Genomic DNA, 522 nt, shown 5'->3' on the forward strand with positions numbered 1-522 from the left:
AAAACAAAACAGAAAAAAAAAAAAAAAGAAAAAAAAAAAAAGGAAAAACAAAACCGGAAAAAAAAGGAAAAACAAAACCGGAAAAAAAAGGGAAAACAAAACAGGAAAAAAGGGAAAACGAAACCAGAAAAAAAGGAAAAATGAAACAGAAAAAAAAGGAAAAAGGAAACAGAAAAAAAGGAAAAACAAACAGAAAAAAGGAAAAATGAAACAAAAAGAAGGAAAAATGAAACAGAAAAAAAAAGGAAAAATGAAACAGAAAAAAAAGGAAAAACAAAACAGGAAAAAAAGAAAAAAAAAAACAGGGAAAAAAGGGGGAAAAAAAGACCCCAACAAAAAAAGGAACAAATGAGGAGCGCTGTCAGGGGCAGTCCCTCTCGGGGCACGAGGAGCTCCTCACCTGGATGAGCTCTCGACGTTATTTCCCCCGTGGTTTGGTTCGGTTCTGGGTATTTTCGCGTGGACTTTGGGGGACGGCAGCGCAGTGCCGCGGCGGCGATGGCACCTCGCGGGTCGGGGGGT

Source organism: Charadrius vociferus, unplaced genomic scaffold (assembly GCF_000708025.1).
Source record: "Charadrius vociferus isolate BGI_N301 unplaced genomic scaffold, ASM70802v2 scaffold2359, whole genome shotgun sequence".
Lineage (NCBI taxonomy): Eukaryota > Metazoa > Chordata > Aves > Charadriiformes > Charadriidae > Charadrius > Charadrius vociferus.